The following is a 22,501-nucleotide window of genomic DNA, read 5'->3' on the forward strand; positions in this document are numbered from 1 at the left end:
AGCTGAAATCGCTGAACGATATGCGTTCACTGTCCTGTAGGCGAGCCCTCTTTCTACTAGAGATGCTAAGAAATTCAAGATTTCCTCTACAGGTGCTGAAATTGGATGTAAGCCTTTTTTCTGGCACCAGGTGCTCCAGGCGCCCCAAGAGTTGGAATATCTCTTAAGGGTGGCAGGAGCCCAGCTTTCCTCAATGAGACTGATCGCCCTGTGTGACATGCCTGGAGTTCTCCATCTTGCCCTGAAATCCTCCATGCTGCCAGGGTCAGCGAACCGTTGAGAAGAAGGGGGTGTCTCTGCCCTGAAGGATCTAGAAGAAGATCTGGAAATTGGGGTAGTAGGATTGGAAAATCCGAGGAAAGTTCCAGAAGGACTGGATACCAGGTCTGAGATGTCCAGACCGGTGCTATGAGGACTAAGTCTGAATGTTCCAGACGGGCCTTCGCCAGGGTCCTCGCTATCATGGTGAATGGGGGAAAGGCATAGAGTACCCCTTGGGACCATTGTTGGAGAAAAGCGTCTGTTGTTTTTTTTTTTTTTTATGCTTCTCTTTTGTTGCTGCTGGATCCGGTCTCCAGCTGTAAAACCGTGGTAGCTGAGTATTGAGTCTGGAGGCGAAAAGATCTATGAACATTGGGCCCCAAATCTCCTGGAGGCGGAGGAAGACTCCTCTGTCGAGCTTCCAGTCGCTGTAGTCTGTGGAGTGGCGGGAGTACCAGTCCGCTACCACATTTGATATGCCGGGAAGATATTCTGCTGTGACTGAGATTCGATGCGCCAGACAGAAGTGCCAGAAGTCCTTGGCTAATTCTGCTAGAGGTCTTGATTTGGTGCCACCTAGATGGTTGATGTACCTTACCGCGGAAATGTTGTCCATTTTTAGCAAGATACAGCAACTCACTCTGTCTCTGGCAAAGGAGCGTACTGCAAAGGAACCTGCCAGAAGTTCTAGGCAGTTGATATGCAGGCCTAGCTCCTGATAGGACCAGGTCCCTCCTGTGGCTATAGAGCCGCATCTCGCTCCCCATCCGGAGCGGCTGGCGTCTGACTCGATGATGATATCTGGAGCAGATCCGAAAATGGCTCTGCCGTTCCAGGCCTCCATGTGGGTGAGCCACCAATTGAGTTCTGTCCTCGCTTGGGGAGATAATGTTAGGAGTTGAGAGTATGAAAGACTGTGTCTTAAGTGTTGGCCTTTCAGTCTTTGCAATTCGCGATAGTGAAGAGGGCCGGGAAATATCGCTTGAATGGAGGAGGATAGCAGCCCTATCACTCTTGCTAGTTCTCGAAGAGAGAACAGGTCCTTCTGCAGAATCCTGCGAATCTCCCTTTTGGTAGAATGGATCTTGGCTGCTGGGAGTCGGAGTTGACAATTCTGGGTGTCCACGATGAAGCCCAGAAATTCCATGTTCTTGGATGGAAGAAGAATTGACTTCTCCCAATTTATAAGGAAGCCGAGACTGTGTAGCAAGTCTATAGCTAGTTTGGTGTCTTTCTGAACTAGCTCTTGCGATTGTGCCATAAAAATGATGTCGTCTAGATAAATAATAAGACGAACACCTTGCTCTCTTAGATGAGCTACTACAGACCTTAGAAGCTTGGTGAAAACCCAAGGCGCTGAAGAGAGCCCGAAAGGCAGGCTTGTGAATTCCCAATCTCGATTCTTCCAGGAAAATCTCAGGTAATTCGTATGTGCCTGATGAATTGGTATCGTCAAGTAGGCGTCTTTCAGGTCTAGACGCATGAGCCAATCGTTCGGTCTCAGAAGATCTCTGAGCATGTGTATACCTTCCATTTTGAAATGGCGGTAAATGATGTATTCGTTGAGAGCTTTGAGGTTTATGACTGGTCGTACTTTTTCTTTCCTGCGGACTAGGAATATGGGACTGAAAAACCCTCCCTGGCTTTGACAGGGGCGAATTGCTCTCTTCAGACAAAGATTGTGTATTTCGCTGTCTAAAGCGATTTGATCTGTCTGAGACATTACTATTGGAGTAGGGCGACATGTCTGAATGGGCTGCTCGAAAAATTCTAGGCGTAGGCCCCGAACTGTGTCCCTGACCCAGGCGTCTCCTGATAAGGTATCCCAAGCATTTATAAACATCATTAACCTCCCCCCTATCGGAGTCATGGGCGCTGGCGCTGCTATAAGTACACTGACCTGTAGATTGCTGTTGGGCTGGGTATCTGGCCGATCTTCTCCAGGGGCGCCCTCTTCCACGACCTCTTGAGGGAAAGAAAGTGTCGGAGCGCTCTTGCCAGGAGTTATGCTGGCCTCTGGAGTGTTGAGATCTTTTGTCGAAGAAATAACGGCCGGAGGAGCGACCTCTGCCTCGTCCGGCCCTGGTGAAAACCTTGGACGCGAAGACTCTTTTTATGGAGGCTTGTGCTTTGTCCAATGCTGTAAATGTTCCCACGAATTTCGCCATTTCCTTCATAAAAGGATCTCCAAAAAGCAGACCTTGTGCTGTTGGACCGGACTCTGTGTCTGCCAGCTCGCTCAGTTTGGCATCTATTTTATATAGGATGCCTTTTCGGCGTTCTGTCGAAATAGCACAACTGGCGTTGCCTAGAAGGCAAATTGCTCGTTGAACCCAACCAGAAAGTAGTATCGGGTCAATGGGGTTAGAGGAGTTTATTGCTTCTTCCGCTAGATCTGAAATCTTGGCTAGTGGCCCTGCTACGTCTAGTACTTTGTCCTGGCAGGACTTCCAGGCACGGTCTATGCCTTTCCTTGGGTCTTTTACGTTTTTACCTAGAAAGGTAATCATTTTCGAATCTAGTTCTGGTGTTAGAGCCACTTTGTCCGCAATATCCGGACGTGGACATTCCGCTCGAAGTCTAGCTCTAACTTCTTTATCCAGTGGCTTACGTAGCCTGAAATGAATGTATCTTGATGTCTTTGAAGATGGTTCCCAGTCAGTGGATCTGGGATGTATAAGGTCTTCCGGAGTAAACATCCCCTCTGCAGGAGGCTTGTTTACGGTAGTGTTCTTGGGGATGGGGTCTGCCGCAGTCCCAGAACCAGAGGGCTTTGAACCCTCTATTTGAATTTCCTCTTCAGATGAGGATTGAGAAGGATCAGCGTCGTAGACGCTCTTGTTTTGGTCATCTTCAGTGCCCTGTCCGTATCTCTCCGGGCTGGAGGGTACATTTTCCCTCATTTCTTCCTCTAGGTAAGAGGGTTCATGGGAAGAGGTTATCTTCCTATTCATAAAGGCTTGTTTCAGCCTGGAGAAGGCGTCCGAAACGGCAGCTGTGGCATCTGTTGGCTGGCTCGGGGGGGTCATAGAGCTTCTGCTCTTGCGAGCCGGTATACATCCCCCTTCCGTAAGGTGCTTTCTCTTTTGCGTTCTCTTTCTCCCAGGGGGGGAGGTCCCTCTTAAATGCTCTTCCATAGTTTCTAGGCGTTGTTGAATGGGAATGAGCATGTCTGTTACTGCTTTCTTAATACTGGTTTCCACAGAGGATCCCAGTACTTTTTGTAAGCTGTTAGCCATTGCCACTTCATCTATATAGCAGTGATCTTCCTCCGTCTCAGACCAGGCCTGATCTGATTGGGGTGAGTACTGCGCTGCCATAATAAATTTTAAGCACCTTACTCACTTTTTTTTTTTTTTTTTGTCTTGTCTTCTGGGCCCTTGAACGCCTTCTCTCACTGCCCAGTAAATCAGTTCAGCTTATTATTATAATCTTCATAGAATGCTGAACGAGAGATTTTCTCTCCCTTTTTTTTTTTTTTTTTTTTTTTTTTTAAATGTATGCAAATTATGTATGCCGATATTTTCCCCGCACTCGCGTGCGAAATCCTGTCGGTCCGATGTAAAGAAGTATAGTAGCTGCCGCCTGAGGAGAAGTTCCGGCGCTCGAGTTCGCAGAGACCGTTATAAATGAGGGTCATGCGCACTCGAGCGCCGGATAGAGGAAGGGACCAGGAAGAGCAGGAGCTCCCCTGGTGGTTAGTGGGCGGCACTGCGGGCAGTAGTAATGCCGCGCCGGCCTCCCCGTACTCGATTTGGAGAGTACCGATGGGTCGGGGAAGCCGACGCGAGCCCGCAGAGAAGTCCGCCTGAAGCGGAAGAAAAGAACAGCTGTAGCGAAGCCGCGCCGGCCTCCCCGTGCTCGAGGAGAGCACCGATGGTTCGGGGAAGCCGATGCGAGCCCGCCGAAAGAAAACAGCTGACGGATTGTGTCAGCGAGCGCGAAGCGAGGCTTCGAATTACGCGGTCTCCGACGAAGGCAATGAGCAAAATGCAATCAATTTAAAGGCAAGGTACGCTCATAAACAATAAATAAGCATATAGCAATGTCAATTATGTAAAAATGAAATGAAATCACGTTTATAATCAGAGGTAAACATGAAGGTACTTATCTCTTGCTGTGAGCAGCAAAGAAAGAGGAAGTCGCATCATGTTTAGGACTGTTTATGAAGGGATCAGGACACCCATTGGAGGACTAAGTCACATGTTGATGTTTCTTTGGTGACACTAGGGAACTCTGGGAAATGGAGTTGTTTCTTCAGAACTCCGAAGATACTACTGTTATGTTATGTTTTACTTGTTATATTATATATTTAGTGCACCCCCTTTTCTATGTTTACTCATATAACACTTGGTGCACAAAAATATCTTGCTGCTGAGCCTTTCTTTAAATATTTAAATAAAAGAAAGAGAAGCATAATGGGAGCCTCCGGTCTTGACATAGAATCCATTTACCACGAAGAAATTCGGAGTAATAGCTCCATATTTATTAAAATCACCCTCAGCCCAACAACGTGCAGACTATCTTAGATTTAGACTCCATCTCTGGCCTACAAAAGAACTACTATGTAATCGAAAAATGTTACCCAGGAAAGATGACGTGTGCAGATTCTGTCTGTTGCAAAAAGAAACTCTTGAACATTTGATAGCATCGTGTACTTAATTAGTCCCTCAACGATAAATGTTTTTCAAAGTACATGTGGAAGAGTATAGCGATATAACTGCAACGTGTCTCTGGTCTCACCTTTTCCATTCTAATAGGAAATCCATTAATTATGCAACTGTGAAATATTTACACGCTTTAACTGGCCGATTCATGGAATTAATGTGCGCTGAAATTTTCAGCGCAAGCGTGTGAAAGCGTGCGAATCGCAGTGCCAGTGCGAAAATCGCAGCGAAACCCGCGCACAGCGATTCATGGAAGTCTGTGCGCGTGGAAATCCATGGATGTGCGCTGAAATCCTGTTCGGCGCACACTGGCGCACACGCCTTCAAACAGCGTACGCTAAGTGCACATAGCGCGGCGCACACAACAAAAGTAGGTGTAACACGCGGAATGGGGAACAACGCGTGAAAATGTGGGCGTCACGGGGGAAGTACAGGAGGCAAGTGCGCGGAATGCCCACCCGCTCGTCTACAACACGTATTCATGGAATCGAATAGGGCAAACCAGCGCACGGGCAAAGACGCTCACAGGCCTAAACATGTCCGCCACACGAAGGCAGGCGCTAGCGTCCCTGCGCATGAAAAAAATGTGCGCTAACAAAAAGCACGTACATACAGCTATGATGAATGTCCCATACTGTGTCCCTCTAGGACAAATGACGTGCAAAGGGTTAAGCGACAAACACGCACACCCGCTGTGTGAAAAATAGCGTGTGCGTGTATTTCGGGGGTGTGCGGGAAGTTTCACACACGATAGGCCTTAGGCGAGCGGGGTACTTGTATAACTGGGGTTCGCGTGAAGTCTCACACGCGATTGAATCCGGGTATGTGTATTTCTGGGGTTCGCGTGAAGTTTCACACGCGATTGGCCCTGTGCGAGTGGGGAACGTGTATTTCTGGGGTTCGCGTGAAGTTTCACACGCGATAGGCCTTGGGAGAGCGGGGTACTTGTATAACTGGGGTTCGCGTGAAGTCTCACACGCGATTGGATCCGGGTACGTGTATTTCGGGGGTGCACAGGAAGTTTCACACGCGAAAAGACCTGTGCGAGTGGGGTACGTGTATTTCTGGGGTACGCGTGGAGTTTCACACGCGATAGGCCCTGTGTGAGTGGGGTACGTGTATTCCTCGGGTTCGTGGGAAGTCTCACATGCGATTTCAGCAGGGTATGTGCATTTCGGGGGTGACGGGGAGTCCTACACGTGAATTGGCAGTGTGGGTCCTCCCAGGTGTTCCCTCTACACCCTCCACGGCACCTGAAGGCAGCCCACACCACAGGGGACTACCCTGCACCCCTGGTCATGTCCCGCAGGCAGCCCATCCACCATGGGCATGCCCCCCAGCCAAGCCAAATGTCAGCTTGCACTACTGATCACCAACGCATGACCCCCTGCACCCCCACCACCCAGCAGTGCAGGGGACCTGCCAGCAGGCCCCCACTCATGTCCCCCTGCACCCCCACACCCCAGCAGTGCAGGGCACCTGCCAGCAGGCCCCCACTCATGTCCCACTCATGTCCCCCAGCACCCCCACCCCCCAGCACTTCAGGGCACCTGCCAGCAGGCCCCCACTCATGTCCCACTCATGTCCCCCTGCACCCCCACCCCCCAGCCGTGCAGGGCACCTGCCAGCAGGCCCCCACACATGTCCCCCAGCACCCCCACCCCCAGCAGTGCAGGGCACCTGCCAGCAGGCCCCCACTCATGTCCCACTCATGTCCCCCTGCACCCCCACCCCCCAGCAGAGCAGTGCAGGGCACCTGCCAGCAGGCCCCCACTCATGTCCCACTCATGTCCCCCAGCACCCCCACCCCCCAGCAGTCGGGGGCACCTGCCAGCAGGCCCCCACACATGTTCCCCAGCACCCCCGCCCCCCAGCAGTGCAGGGCACCTGCCAGCAGGCCCTCACTCATGTCCCACTCATGTCCCCCCTGCACCCCCACCCCCCAGCAGTGCAGGGCACCTGCCAGCAGGCCCCCACTCATGTCCCACTCATGTCCCCCAGCACCCCCACCACCCAGCAGTCAGGGGCACCTGCCAGCAGGCCCCCACACATGTCCCCCAAGCACCCCCACCCCCCAGCAGTGCAGGGCAACTGCCAGCAGGCCCCCACACATGTCCCCAGCACCTCCACCCCCCAGCAGTCAGGGGCGGCTGCCAGCAGGCTCCAACACATGTCCCCCAGCACCCCCATCCCCCAGCAGTGCAGGTCACCTGCCAGCAGGCCCCCACACATGTCCCCCAGCACCCCCACCCCCCAGCAGTGGAGGGCAGCTGCCAGCAGGCCCCCACACATGTCCCCCAGCACCCCCACCCCCCAGCAGTGCAGGGGCACCTGCCAGCAGGCCCCCATACATGTCCCACTGCACCCCCACCCCCAGCAGTGCAGGTCACCTGCCAGCAGGCCCCCACTCATGTCCCACTCATGTCCCCCTGCACCCCCACCCCCCAGCAGTGCAGGGCACCTGCCAGCAGGCCCCCACTCATGTCCCACTCATGTCCCCCAGCATCCCCACCCCCCAGCAGTGAAATGCGATCTCATGACACAAACCAAAAGTCAACTATGTACATCAACACATGTCCGTCACACACATACACTGGTTGGCATTGCTTGTGTAAACCCACATTTTCACATGGATCAACCCAATGAGCAAATTCCACACATGGAACTACAAAATTAAAATGTATTATGTACATAAAATCAAAAATGAAATGAAAGCATGCCAAAATATGAAACATGAAATGAAAAGCATGTGAAAAAGATGATTGAATGAAAATGATAACCAATCCAAAAACATTAGGAAGAAAAACAGTCCAAAGTCACCCTCCAACAACGCAAATACAAAGTAAATGTAAATAAAAATCTCCATTGCTTCATGTTCATAATTAAAAAAAAAGAGAAATCAATCCATAGTCCAACTATTTACAATCCATTGTCCGGGAAAAATGAATCCATTGCTCCATGTCCATAAAGCAAAAAAAAAAAGAAAAATTAATACATGATGAAACCATATACAATCCATTGTCCAAGGATGTAAAGGGTCCATGACGCCAACCAAACAAATGAAACCTACCAAACAAACTACCTAAAATTATTACTATATACAAATTTGTGTGGCATTGTCCATTGACCACAAATAAAAGGAAAAAGAAAAGGAAACCTAACTCTAAAAACTATTTACAAGGGCAGCAGGCTAGTCCGACGGCTCACTTTTGGATATCCCGGGCCAGGGCATCATCGAACTCCTGCTCAATGTCCTGGAGGCGGTCCTCTTCCATGGCCCCGAGGGTTCGCAGGGACAATACCATGTTCTCCTCCAACTCCCTGCGAATTGCCTCGAGGCACTCGGCCCGCCTCAGGGCCCTCCCCATGGAGTTCTTCGCCCTGACCATCGTGAGCCGTGCCTCTTCTGCCCGCTGCCGCTTCGCATCTATAGCATGGCCTAACCGCTGCCACACGGAAGACACTTCCAGACTGTGGCAGGGATGTGTCCTCCACCAGCCTGGCCGCAGGGTCAGAGGCAGCTTCACAGGGTAACGAGGTGATACATGGGTGGGAAGATGGCATGGAGGACGACTGGGGCATAGGGGGTTCAGTTGAGGAGGGGGTTGGAACAAGGTCCAGAAAAGGGAGGAATCCGGCCCTGGTGAGCTGTCCCAGTAGGTCAACGCGGTCAACGAGCCAATCGAGAAGACGTGCAGTCTCCTCATGAAAAGACTGCAGGTCACCTCGCATGGCACGTTGACGCAACGCCACCCCACCCAGGACAGGCTCAACCCGGTCCCGGATAGCCACGTCCGCAGGGAGAGGAAGGCCAGTTGTTGTAAGCGGATCCCTTCCCTGAAAACGGGTCTGGACGTAGGCATCCCTGCTGGTGCGGGATGATGCAGTCACAGGATCGGGGACAGGATTACACACAGGCACCTCTGCGGTGGCCTGTGCTGCCTCCTGTCCCTGCCCCTGCACTGCACCACTAGCACCAGTGGAATCCCCACCTCCAGACCCCGTGTCTGTCCCTTGCACGGCCTCCTCCTCCACCAAACCCCCCACCAACCTGGATGACTCCGTGCCATCTTCCTCTGCCGCACCCTGTGGGGTCTTAGCTGCCCCTTCTGCTGCCGAGGAGTCCAACTCCGACCTCCGCCTCTTGGATCTTCCCTCGGCAGCTGTGGCCTGGGACGCGGCACCGGACTCCTCACTCCCCGACAAGATGACAACCTGGGAGGGGAGCTGGGCCTTGCATCTCCGGCTGGCGGGACTATCCCTGCCACTGTGCTCCACAGCACCCTCTCCGCCCTCTTCTTCAGTTGATGCTGCAGACAGGGAGAGATAAAACACAGGCATCAGGGCACTGTACAATGGACTGATACACACATGACAGTTGCACATGAGTGGCATTGTTTAACTACAGACACGGCATCACACTCCACGACACACATGTCATTTTAACTCACACACATGAACATTTCAACAGCAATATTGCACCAGTCAGCACCATCCATACACATACAACAGCATGGACAGCCAAAGGTCAGCCTGACATCACATGAAACACAAGGAGTGCACTAGACATGCACACAAACCACCACACTTACATGCATGTCTACATCTCCTCCAACTGTTGCAGTGATGAGATCGCCATACATGTCACATTTGCCATTCATCCTTCTACATATCACTGTCACTTGCATCCATGTTGCATCACAGTTGCACACTTGTCAGATACACATACATGCACATGTACACAGTGCAGATACATGCAGCTGGAACCAACATCCATGTGTGACACCACAACCTTGACAACTTACATACACAGTCAAACATGTGTGCTCACACATCTGCATTTGGCATGCATGCTTACCCAGACATACTCCATCCATGTGTCTCACACATGAGAGGACTTGCATGTGTCAGCCTCACGGCCCTGTACATACACATCCATACATGGCCTTACAAAACAACATGTGCAACCTGCACACTGCTGGCACACCACCACACACACAGCTTACAATCAGTATGCATGTACACTTACCGCTCGACTCCAGACGGGCCTGCCTCCGAAGGATCTGGGCGTGGAGCGCTGGGCCTACGCGTTCCAGGACCCTCATCTGGAAGGTACTCATGCTGCCCCGGCCCCCCTCCACGAGGCGTCGGGCCTTTATGAGGGTCCTGCAACTCAAGTCCTCCCAGCGCTTCTTGACTTGCTTGATGTTGCGGGTTGCCACCCCCTCTGCGTTGATGGCAACCACAAAGTCTTCCCAGATCCTATCCCGTCCTTCCTTGTTGGCGCGTGATGTTCCGAAGAGGGCATCAAAATGCCCCAGGACATGCTCCACCAGCCAGCGACGCAAGGCCCAGTCACCCTGCCAGAAATTACCATCGTCTGGGAGTGAGGGGACTGGTGCTGCGTCTGCCACTACGGCTGCAGCAGAAGGGGTGGGTGAGCCCCCACAGGGGCTTGCAACAGAGGAAGACGGTGTGGAGCCATCCAGGTTGGTGGTTTCCACAGAGGAGGAGGAGGCCGCTACTGAGCCGCACATGGGGCCTGGTGGGGGTGGTACCACTGGTGCAAGTGGTGCAGTCCAGGGGCAGGGGCAGGAGGCAGCACAGGTCACCGTGGAGGGGCCTGTGCATGTCACTGTCCCTGACACTGGGACTGCACCAACATGCACCAGTAAGGATGCCCCATGCCAGGCCCGTCCGCAGGTAGGGGGGATGTCCATGTCATCTGACACTCCTCTACCTGCGGACGAGGGGACCCCTGACCGTATGGAGAAGGTCCTGATTGGTGTTGCGTTGCGCACGCGTGACATTCGTGATGACGTGCGTGCTTCCCGGGGGAAGCACGCATGTCATCATGAAGAGCAGCGTGCCAACGTGGCCCAGTTGGGAGTGTCCATGGTCGGGGGTTTTGTACATGTGTCGGCCACTCTGGCGGCCCTATCCTCCTCTGTGGAGACTATGTGCCAGTCGTTCTCCATGCCGTCTTGCGGCCCAGATGCCACTAGGGCCCCCTGTGGACCTGCCCTGACCAACGCAGCCAGCTCGGTGGGGATCCCATCCCTGCCACAGTCGGGAGTCAGAGGTCCAGCAGGGGTGGACGCCCCAGCAAGTGGACCCCAGCAGATGGAGGATGTGCCGGCATCATTGGGCAGGGCACGTGCATGACGGCGTCAGTGGATTCCATCAGCCTGGATGCCATCGTGCTGGCAGAGGCAGTTGCGTCGGAGGCAGCGGCAGGCTCAACGTGGGAGGCATCATGGCTCGGGGCCATCTACATCAGAGGGGCAGGCATCGGCAGGAGGGCAGGAGGACCCTGGAATGGGAGTGTCTTCCGTGTGGCAGCGGTTGGGCCAGCAGATAGGTGCGGAGCGGAGGCGGGCGGAGGAGGCACGGCTCACAATGGTCAGGGCGGAGAACTCCATGCGCAGGGCGCTAAGGCGAGCTGAGTGCCTCGAGGGAATTCGCAGGAAGTTGGAGGTGGACATGGCGTTATCCCTGCGAGACCTCGTGGCCAGTGAAGAGGCCCGCCTCCAAGACATTGAACAGGAGTTCGATGATGCCCTGGCCCATGACATCAACAAGTGAGCCTTTGGACTTGCCCGCCACCATTGTATATAGTTCATTAGTGTTAAGTTTCATTTCTTTTTTCTTTCATTTGGGGCACATGGACTATGCCCCACATTTTTGTATATAGTTAGTAATTAGGTAGGTTTCATTGTAGGTTTCATTTATGTCGTTGGGCTCATGGACCCTGGATTTGCTATTTGTACATAGTTTTACAGTGGATTTTTCGCCTTCATCTTTTTTTTTTTCACCATGGAGCAATGGATATTACGCTTTTCTTTCCCTTTGGATTTGCTTTGTTGGACGGTGACTTTGGACACATTTTCATTTGGTTTAATTTGGATTTTCATTTTATTTATTTCTCATTTTTTGGGACATGCTGCATTTTGATTATTATTGGCATTATTGTGTGTTTTGATTTCATTCCCTTCATTTTGACTTGAATACATTTTTGTTTCTTACTTCAATGTGTGGTCTTCTCTCATTGGTTTCATGCATGTCACAATGTGGGTTTTCTCAGTCATTTGTTGCCATTGTGTGGGTCTGACAGACTTGTACTCATGCGCATACTGCTTATTTGTGATCTATCATGTAATGGGGATTTCAATTTGGAGTGGATGTAAAGCTTGGTTGGGGGTTTGGACTGGGGTGGCGTGGGGTGGGATTTGGGTGGCCATAAGAGCCAGGGATCTGGATTGTGATGACGTGTTGGCAGGGGGACATGTGTCAGGGCCTGCCGACAGGTGCCTGTCAATGATGGGGGGCTGGGGGACATGAGTGGGGGCCTGCTGGCAGGTGCCCCTCACTGCTGGGGGGTGGGGGTGCTGGGGGACATGTGTCGGGGCCTGCTGGCAAGTGCCCCTCACTGCTGGGGGGTGGGGGTGCAGGGGGACATGAGTGGGGGCCTGCTGGCAGGTGCTCCTCACTGCTGGGGTGTGGGGGTGCTGGGGGACAAGAGTGGGGGCTTGCTGGCAGGTGCCTGTCAATGCTGGGGGGGTGGGGGGCTGGGGGACATGAGTGGGAGCATGCTGGCAGGTGCTCCTCACTGCTGGGGGGTGGGGGTGCTGGGGGACAAGAGTGGGGGCTTGCTGGCAGGTGCCTGTCAATGATGGAGGGGTGGGGGGATGGGGGACATGAGTGGGAGCATGCTGGCAGGTGCCTCTCACTGCTGGGGGGTGGGGGTGCTGGGGGACATGTGTCGGGGCCTGCTGGCAGGTGCCTGTCAATGCTGGGGGGGTGGGGGGCTGGGGGACATGTGTCAGGGCCTGCTGGCAGGTGCCCCTCACTGCTGGGGCGTGGGGGTGCAGGGGGACATGAGTGGGGACATGTTGGCAGGTGCCCCTCACTGCTGGGAGGTGGGGTGCTGGGGGACATGAGTGGGGCCTGCTGGCAGGTGCCTGTCTATGATGGGGGGGTGGGGGGCTGGGGGACATGAGTGGGGGCCTGCTGGCAGGTGCCCCTCACTGCTGGGTGGTGGGGGTGCTGGGGGACATGTGTCAGGGCCTGCTGGCAGGTGCCTGTCAATGATGGGGGTTGGGGGGGCTGGGGGACATGAGTGGGGGCTTGCTGGCAGGTGCCCCTCACTGCTGGGGGGTGGGGGTGCTGGGGGACATGTGTCGGGGCCTGCTGGCAGGTGCCTGTCAATGCTGGGGGGTGGGGGGACTGGGGGACATGTGTCGAGGCCTGCTGGCAGGTGCCCCTCACTGCTGGAGGGTGGGGGTGTAGGGGGACATGAGTGGGTGCCTGCTGGCATGTGCCTGTCAATGATGGGGGGTGGGGGGGCTGGGGGACATGAGTGGGGGCCTGCTGGCAGGTGCCCCTCACTGCTGGGTGGTGGGGTGCTGGGTGACATGTGTCGGGGCCTGCTGGCAGGTGCCCCTCACTGCTGGGGGGTGGGGGTGCAGGGGGACATGAGTTGGGGCCTGCTTGCAGGTGCCCCTCACTGCTGGGGGGTGGGGGTGCTGAGGGACATGAGTGGGGGCCTGCTGGCAGCTGCCCCTCACTGCTGGGGGGTGGGGGTTCTGGGGGACATGTGACGGGGCCTGCTGGCAGGTGCCTGTTAATGATGGGGGTGGGGGGATGTGGGACATGAGTGGGGGCCTGCTGGCAGGTGCCCCTCACTGCTGGGGGGTGCTGGGGTGGGGGTGCTGGGGGACATGTGTTGGGGCCTGCTGGCAGGTGCCTGTCCATGCTGGGGGGGGTGGAGGGGCTGGGGGACATGTGTCGGGGCCTGCTGGCAGGTGCCTGTCAATGATGGGGTGGTTGGGGGGGCTGGGGGACATGAGTGGAGGCCTGCTGGCAGGTGCCCCTCACTGCTGGGTGGTGGGGGTGATGGGGGACATGTGTCGGGGCCTGCTGGCAGGTGCCTGTCAATGATGGGGGCATGGGGGGGCTGGGGGACATGAGTGGGGGCCTGCTGGCAGGTGCCCCTCACTGCTGGGGGGTGGGGGTGCTGGGGGACATGTGTCAGGGCCTGCTGGCAGGTGCCTGTCAATGCATGGGGGTGTGGGGGGGCTGGGGGACATGTGTCGGGGCCTGCTGGCAGGTGCCCCTCACTGCTGGGGGGTGGGGGTGCAGGGGGACATGAGTGGGGGCCTGCTGGCAGGTGCCCCTCACTGCTGGGGGTTGGGGGTGCTGGGGACATGAGTGGGGACCTGCTGGCAGGTGCCTGTCAATGATGGGGGGTGGGGCGGCTGGGGGACATGAGTGGGGGCCTGCTGGCAGGTGCCTCTCACTGCTGGGTGGTGGGTTGCTGGGGGACATGTGTCGGGGCCTGCCGGCAGGTGCCTGTCCTTTATGCGGGTAGGGGGCCTGGGGGACATGAGTGGGGGCCTGCTGGCAGGTGCCCCTCACTGCTGGGGGTGGGGGTGCTGGGGGACATGTGTGGGGGCCTGCTGGCAGGTGTCTGTCAATGCTGGGGGGGTGGGGGGGCTGGGGGACATGCATCGGGGCCCGCTGGCAGGTGCCCCTCACTGCGGGGGGGTGGGGGTGCAGGGGGACATGAGTGGGGGCCTGCTGGCAGGTGCCTGTCAATGATGGGGGGTGGGGGGGCTGGGGGGGCTGGGGGACATGAGTGGGGGCCTGCTGGCAGGTGCCCCTCACTGCTTGGGGGTGGGGGTGCTGGCAGACATGAGTTGGTGATCATATTGCAACTTGACATGTTGCTTGGCTGGGGGGCATGCCCATGGTGGATGGGCTGCATGCAGGAAATGACCTGGGGTGCAGGTTAGTCCCCTGTGGTGTGGGCTGCCTGCAGGGGCCGTGGAGGGGGTAGAGGGGACACCTGGGAGGACCAACACTGCCAATTCACGTGTAGGATCCCTGCGCACCCCCGAAATACGCGTTCCCCGCTCTGACAGCAAAATCGCGTGTGAAACTTCATGCACAGCCCAGTAATACACGTACCCTGCTCCAATCGCGTGTAAAACGTCCAGCGCACCCCTGAAATACATGTACCCAGGCCAATCGCGTGTGAAACTTCCCGCGCACCCCTGAAATACACATACCCAGGCCAATCGCGTGTGAAACTTACCGTGCACCCCTGAAATACACGTACCCAGGCCAATCGCGTGTGAAACTTCCCCTGCACCCCCGTAATACACGTAGCCCACTCGCACAGGCCCTTTTGCGTGTGAAAGTTCCTGCGAACCCCGTAATACACGTACCCTGCTGAAATCGCGTGTGCAACTTCCAGCGAACCCCAGTAATACACGTTCCCTGCTTCGCGTTTGCTGTTTGGCAGCCCTGTAAACTGGTCCAGGGTTAGCGCAGCCCTTTACGCTGGATTGGGAATTTTGATGGCTTTTCGTTGTGCGAGGGCGTTCTTGGGGGCGTAACTGGCGCTGCTGCAGGGTCGCTGCGCCACTCTGCACCACGGCTGGTTTTGGAGGCTAAAATCCATGAATACGCTGTGCGCGGAAATCGATTTTAGCGCACGCGGCTGGCGCAGACAACCACGTGCGCCACTTTTGTGCGAAATTCTATGAATTACCCTGTATATCTGAACAACTTTGGGAGTGTGAACTGACTAGTCTAGGGAAAATGAGCAACAGATATGACATGTAGTTGATCTATATTAAGGAATTGTATTGTTAATAATTGGTTAATAATTGGCTTATGAGATGATAAAATGACAAGATAAGTATTTTAATAATTGTATGTAAAAACATTTGATTTTTACATGTACATATTGAAAAGTTGAAATGTTGGACTTAGTCCAGCCATATCAACTGATAAAAAAAAGAAAAAATAAATAAATTACATCTGAGCGTGGCTAGAATGGGTCAGTACGTGTCCAAAAAACTGCAAGCAGGCCCAAACCAGGAATGGCCCTTTGTTCTTCAAGGTAATAAAAAATATTAAAATGAATGGGGAGTCACTGGGTAGAAGGATTCATATGTGTAGAAGCAGGGAGTCAGGAGAAGGGTGAGTTCAGTGAAATCCTGGCTTGAGCTGGAGGTGTGTGCCCTATTGCTTTCTCTGCCATAACATGCAGAAACAGAGAGCTGTCCTTTGTTTCTTTTGGGCCTTCGCTACAGTGCTTGAGCTGGAGGCACAGGAGATATTCAACAACAAGGCAGGCAGCATGTTACATGACTCTGTTGAAGCCACTCAAAGTAGTGCGATAGTGTCCATTCTTACTGGCAAGATGCAGGCAGAGTCCTTGGTGTTCTACTTCGAGGGAGCACAGCATCGTCTGGAATGGCAGGATGTGGCAAAAAATGACTTTACAATGAAATTCTAGCAACACGACCCTTCAGGAGCCAAATCAGAGCAACATTTTCTCAACCAAATATATTAGTATTTACAAAGTGCTCAATAATGGCTGTGAATGTTCCTGATCCCATTTCCTGGGAGTGAATGTTATTGTATTGATCCTTCACATGTCTAGTGACAGACAGACCTGACTCCTTTCAAGGTCTCAGAGCAACCGGTAGAAAAGTTAATCTTCGTGTAGCTATGCTTTCCTTTGAAAGTCATGCGAGAGAGGCAATGTCACTGTTTTTTTTACCACTTTTATGGACTTGGGTGTATGGTTACAGAAACTATTGAGTACGTCATGTCTTTCCACAGGCAGATCTGATTACAGGCAGTTGTTTTACGTGGGTGGCCAACAAGTTGCCATCTCACTCGCAATCACCTCCAACTCTGCCTCACAAAACTGTACTTTCAAGTGGCGGTCATCTGCATTCTGTGCAGATCTCCTTGACAACTCATTTTTGGAAGATGGCAACTGGAAACAGGTAATTCAATATAGAAAGTGTTTTTAAAAAAGACTGCCTGAACAATTATTTATTTATTTATTTTTTATTTTGTATATATTGGTTTAGCAAAACCTTTATATGTATATATAAAAAAAAAACATACAAAATACATTTGATCACAATTAGTAGCTTTTTGGGCCTCAAAGGGAGATTCTCATTAAACAAATCACATATACAATATCACATCACGTATCAATAGTAGAATATAAAAGAAAGGAGAAAAAGAAGGAAAATAGAGAGAAGTAAAATCGACAAGATCTCAACATCTAAAAAGGAGGAAATCCAGTCTACCTTATCTCACATTATTTAAATGAGGGAGACTAGCACCCTCCAAGCAGCGATTCTCCCAGAAGTTCATGGCATGCTTTTATGAAGTTGACTGCCGCCAACTAGATACTCTGTTTAGCACCATTTAATATCTCTTTGACATAATTTCATCAACTGACAGAGTGCTTTCCAGAAGGAGCCCAAGATCTTTCTGCGAATATCGACGGTACAGTCACAACATAGAAACAGATTTTCCAGGAGATCCTCTGTTTTACACAAACAACAAATTTGGTCATTTCTGGGAATTCCCCTTCTTGGGCCCCAGACATCCATCCAGGGTACACAATTGATTTAGTCTGAAGCATAAAAAAATCTTTCGATAAGAAGGGACAAGGAGAGTGCTTCAGATAACCTGGGAGTGAATCATAGCACTTAATTGTGAGTTTATAATCCCTTACTAAACTGCATTACTCTAGCTTGTCACATTGATTGGTCCGGCACCGTTCATTCCGTGGCCGCCAGCCTCCTAATGAGGCCCATAGTGTGTAAGACCATGAGTATATTCAACAGTCCTATTGGGATGTTACTGCTCCTCAGCTTTTGCCAAAGTCTGTGGCGATCCATGCAATCAAATATGGCATGCAAATCTAGGAAGGCGACATGTAGGCGGTCCCCTTTACTTTCCTGGGTTTCGTCGATCAATACTTTGATCATAATCCGGTTCAAGTCAGTCCCACTCACTTCACTTCCTTCATGAAACCTGTTTGACAAATAGCCTGCATCAACAATTCTGCTCCTACTGTAAGGAAGGCATGTTATCAAACAGTAAGACAGACACAAGTGATCACAGTTCAAGGGTTTATTGAACTTCAATTGGGTTTGAAAAATGCCTATCTAATCCTAAATCTAAAGATGGGAGCAAACTACAGCCATCAAATAATAATAACACAGTCCTAGTCGAGTCTGTCAAAATGAAAGGGCCTATACTAATAAACCTAATGCTAATCCTTACTTTTAAATACAAATAGTTTGGGAAATAATGTTATGCAAACGAAAAGTGTTCAAGAAATGATATGCCAGGATATTCAAGCTACTGGCTTAACTTCCCCACGTTTTCAGCACGGGACAAGGTGGTACACTCAAGCTTAGCGCACTCTCTGACTTCTCTAGCATGAGGATGCAGTTTAAAACCTCAACAACAGGGCCTAACGTACCAAAGTCTCTTTGCCATTCAAAGTCTCTTATTTCAGAGGGCCTGATGCAACACAGCAGATTTTAAAGTTCCTTTCTTCTTAGGATTTCACATATACAACTTCTCAGGTGGTTTACCGTTCACCCCGGCTCTCCCTCCCCGGGGTTCAGATGCACTTTATCTGCAAAACCTTCTCAGGTGATTTACTGTTCACCCTGGGTCGCCCTCCGCCGAGCTCAGACCCACTTTAACACAAAGCTTTTAACTGATCTCCCTCTGCCGGACTCGGACCAACTCTACCTACTTTACCAAGCTTTACTTCCAAAAATGTACCCCTTTTGACTGTGCACGGGATTTTGCTCAATCTGTGGCAGGACCACTTTGATTTACACTTACTTGTTCTCTTCTTGATATAACCTTTTTCACACTTTCACTTTTATCACTTCTCAGCTGGTTACCTTACAGAGACCTTCTTTTGAGCATCCATGCAGTGCCCGATCAGTCTGTCAAACGTATTATATGTTGTTATAACAATGTTCATACCATTGCTCGCCATACAATGTTGCTGCTTTCAACCTTGGCTTCAACACAGTCTTGTATCAGTCTCCCCAGCTCACTGGCTGTGTTGATTTCACTGATGCTGCTTTTTTTTTAGAGCCAAGGTTGGTACCACGGCGACTCATGCTTCTCCCCGCCTTGATTATTGATGCAAGAAGGCCCCACGTATCTCCAACACACAATGAAGGATTCTTCAGCCTGGTTTCCCTGGTCTTACACTTTCTATTCTTGAGGTTTTCGGAAAGTAACATATCCTTGTGGGAAAGGTCAAGGGAACTCTTTGCGATCCCCTTCTTTTTTTCCATCTTTCTTATCTGTTCAGCTGTCATCTCGAAACTACTGTTTCCTCATGTGCTTTGCCTCACTCAGAGGGTGCTCTCGTGCTCCTCCTTTTATCTGTCTGGGAAGCTTAATGAAAGTCAGCTGTGTGTGATGGTCAGTAATTGCCCAACCTGGCCTGACCATTCTTTTGGGACACGTCAGGTATACGGCTCGGGTGTTAGTCTATTTTCTCTCATAGCGAGTTGTCTGTGCAAAAGTGTTTGTGTTGTAAAAGGGGGGAGGGGTAGAGTTCATAAATATACTACCTGGTAGGATGGGGTGAAGTTGTTATAGGGAAGGGGATAACTTTCTTTTTCACACTTTCACACTTTCTTTTTCCTTCCCCTCTAGACCCTTGAAGAACTGCCCTGCACCGTCCTGATGGCGTTTGCCCAATCTTCAAGGCTGCATTGTGCTGCTTCATTTCTCCGGAGGTAGGGTCGCCTCATGATCGCTGACTCGCTTTACTTATTTAAAAAAAGAAAGAAAAAATGCACAAATTCGGAAATGGATTTTAAATGTCACTTTATTGTGCTCCTGTATCGCTGCGACGTTTGTGCTCAATTTGGACGCATTATATACCTACTGGGGGCAGTGTGTTTGTGGCCACAAGGGTCAACCCTTATCTTCAATTAATCCCTGGTGGTCTTTGTGGCAATTATAAGATGGCTGCTGATCGCCCTGCACCAGGTAGGACGTTTGGTCTTCCTCCTTCTGTCCACCTGCACTGTGATTGGGCTACACCTGCACTTCTTGGCCTATCGGAGACCGGCAGGCTTTAGCCGGGCCCCCTCGCCATGGCCCACAACTAAGGCGGTCTGCTCCCTGTCCGCTGCCTGCCTCTTGTATTTCACTCCCACCCATGTTGTATGCATGTGAGGCCTGTATGCCTGCCTTTTGTATTTAATTGTCGCTCTCACTGTTGTATGCATGTGATGACTGTATGTCTGCCTCTTGTATTTCGCTGTCCCCCATTGTCGTATGCATATGATGCATGTATGCCAGCCTCTTGTATTTCACTGTCCCTCCATTGTATGCATGTGATGCCTGTATGCCTGCCTCTTGTATTTCGCTGTCCCCTCCCTGTTGTATGCATGTGATGTCTCTATGCCTGCCTCTTGTATTTCGCTGCCCCCCCTGTTGTACGCATGCAATGTGTGTATGCCTGCCTCTTGTATTTCGCTGTCCCCCCTGTTGTATGCATGTGGTGTCTGTATGTCTGACTCTTGTATTTCGCTGCCCCCCATTGTATTCACGTGATGCCTGTATGCATGCCTCCTTACTTCGCTGCCCCCTGCTGTATGCATGTGATGCCTGTATGCCTGCTTCTTGTATTTCACTGCCCCCCATTGTATGAATGTAATGCCTATATGCGTGAATTCTTCATCCTGCTGTCCCCTCACCCCGTGTTAGCCATCTCCTACTAACCCTCCCTACATCAATTCAATCCCTCCCTGCCCATTGTGGGATTTTGTATTGACACATTATGTTCCACTAAAAGCGAGAGCAATGGAAACCACCTAGGGACACAGGCCTTATGGTTGGCTGATCACAACACTCCCCATATGAGCACATCGAACAATGGAAATATAGCCCCTGAAAAGGAAAGCAATGAACCTGATACTGCCATTCGGCCCTTCCCCCGAAATGCACATGAGAGGGTGGCAGGTGGAGCCTGGGCAAGGTTCTGACCGCAACGCTGGAGGCACCCTTTGGTCTACAATGAGACACAGTGCAAAAAAGAAAGAGTTAGTGACCCCGACAAGAAGAGAAAACAGGCAGGCGTGCTTACCCAGGAAAGCCTGGTGTGTCGAGGCCTCCTGAAGGGCAACCTGGTGGTCCATCAATGAGAGGGCAACAGTGATGCCCCACCAGCAAATGTTGTGCAGAGCACAGCAGAAGCGGTGGAACTACAGCTGTGCATCACCCCATTACCTCACAAGAAAGAATCATCTTCATTGCAGACACACTGTGAGTGGCGAGGGCAAAGAAAGCACCGACCAGAGGGGCTCAGAAGGCTCCCCCAGCCAAATCAAGGTAATAGGCAAGCCAGGAAGAATACAAATCTTAAATACTAAAGGACAAGGAAAAGCCAACAGGCGAGGAAGGCGGAAAGGGGAGAGCAGAAGGGAGGTCCAACAGTGGCAGGTGGCGACCTGTGGGGCACACTCCAACCTAGGAGGAATAGAGTGGCCCAAATGCACGTGGGTAAAATACACTGGATGGGTCTCCATTGATCAGTGGAGCTACTTGCAGAGAGGTCAGGGGTGCCTGCTCATTATATGTCACCCCCCCACACAGTCTATGCATGACAATCTTTCAGTCAGAACGACGAGTCGGCAATACAACTGAGGTCCGAAGACCTAAGAACCGATTACTCACAACTGTGAGAAGAGCCTAAACTTAACACCAGGACAGTGAACCAGGAAGCTCGTGTGGTTTTGCCCCATGGCTACCAAGGGGGTGCTGGCCTCTATCAAGCAGAACAGAAGATCAGAGTCTCCAGCAAGAGGTAAGCAGAGGTCTCCAACATAGCCACCACACAAAAACAAGTGGAGGAAGGTGTAACAACCAAAGTTGACATCATATTATGATTAGACAAAATCAAATTGCTATGCTGAGACCTCCAAGCCGCAATGGTGTAGATGGAGACCAGGAGGTGGAAGCGCTGGGGAACAACCAGCTTGCAACAGATATAATAGAGCTGAAATATCAAGCTGGTAAGAAAGATCTGGAGGACAGAGAATATCACCTGATGCTAACGGTGGTCGATCTTGAGAACTGTGAAAAGAGATGCAATATGTGTATACTAGCGCAGAAGGAAAAGGAGGCGGTGGGATAAGCCTGGAGGATACGGTCAATGCCCTGATCAATGCTCTTTTCCAAGATAAGGAGGGAAAGGTGTTCAATTTTGTCCTGATTCATCAGGGTAGTGGGCCACCAGGAGGTCAGCATTCCATTATAACAATGTGCCACTACTATGGAGAAAAGATGTAGGCAGAAAACAAAGCCAGGTTAAAGGTTGAGATTGACTTTGATGGCTCTACAATATGAATCTTCCAAGACCTCTCCACTCTGACTTTAACCAAGCGCAAGCAATGCAGACAATTGACCTTCTAGCTGAGAGGGTGCAATATTAAATACAAATGGGAGTTCTCCTTCACACTTTCCTCCGAGTATCTGGGGGAAGAGTACTGAAGCACAATTCAGGAGGAAGCATAAGTAGCGTTAGCTTGCCTAAAGGGACAAGCACTGAATGCCTGCCCTGAAGTCCCCAAGATCCATGCTATATTAGAAGTAAAGGAACGAGATGACTCTTCCAAAGTTGAAATATTAATCGAAACAGGAAATCTAGAAAACTCAGCACTTCATCTTCCAGAAAGTGAGATACGATGCCATCTGCGGGA

This window comes from Ambystoma mexicanum, chromosome 1q, assembly GCF_040938575.1.
Source record: "Ambystoma mexicanum isolate Mex_15411 chromosome 1q, UKY_AmexF1_1, whole genome shotgun sequence".
NCBI classification, from domain to species: domain Eukaryota; kingdom Metazoa; phylum Chordata; class Amphibia; order Caudata; family Ambystomatidae; genus Ambystoma; species Ambystoma mexicanum.